This window comes from Brassica oleracea, unplaced genomic scaffold (assembly GCF_000695525.1).
Source record: "Brassica oleracea var. oleracea cultivar TO1000 unplaced genomic scaffold, BOL UnpScaffold00779, whole genome shotgun sequence".
Taxonomy (NCBI): Eukaryota; Viridiplantae; Streptophyta; class Magnoliopsida; order Brassicales; family Brassicaceae; genus Brassica; species Brassica oleracea.
The window spans coordinates 59,399-60,360 of record NW_013617454.1 but is presented as its reverse complement, the minus strand read 5'-3'; positions in this window follow the sequence as shown (position 1 = coordinate 60,360).

Genomic DNA, 962 nt, shown 5'->3' with positions numbered 1-962 from the left:
AGAATGTCTAGAATAATAAGAAAATATATATTGCAGGTCTCTAGCGGCTGCAGGAGAAAAAGGGGGAAGCCCTAGGTAAAATCCCGAAATATTTGGAAACTTCCTTAAAAATCTCTGTCGCTGGAACAGGCACGCCAGACTGCTCCGCACGACTGCTCTGCGTGAAAAACTCCTAATTGCACTATTTTCTCTTCTTTTCCTCCAACTGGTTTATCTCCCATCCAATGCAATTCCGGACCTGTAATGACTCGAAAAGGACTAGGAAGACTCGATAAAGACTTGAAAACCAATTAGAAAACATATATACAAGATGCCAAAAACAACATATATCATTCCCCCAGACTTAGATCCTTGTTTGTCATCAAACAATGTCAAGTATCAAGAACAGGGAGAAAGGTTTGAAAGTGTGGAAACTCTCCTATTCTCAGCAACCATACTTTAACCACGAATATCTGAACCATATAAGCAGTAAAACTAGGACAACACACCCTTACAGGAATCCCACTGACTGCTGTTCAAAAATCGGCTCCATACTATACATCTCAAACCTGAAAAAGAAACACTATCGAGACAAAACTCCCTACATTCATTTAAGAGTAGTGTGAGCTTCTCATCACAGACACTATTCAGGGTAGACGGGCTAGGTGTTAAACAGGCTATTTAATGGTGGTGTTAAAAGTGTTTAGGGGCTACCATTTCATTGTAGAGGATGCAGGATATCGCACAAAATGGCAAAAGAGGATATATTCATTGATGTCCACAGCCTCTACTCGTTTTTGCTATATCTGGAACGACTGCTCTGTTTTGGATCAGCCATCTGGATGATCAGATCATCTGCATGCTCTCCAATCTTTCAACTTGGTACCCACTCTTTTGCTTGACCTTCACAGTGGCTCATGTTTCTTTGATTTCTTCCCCTTCTCCATCACCTCATTTTCATTTTTTTTTTTTTTACTTTTTTT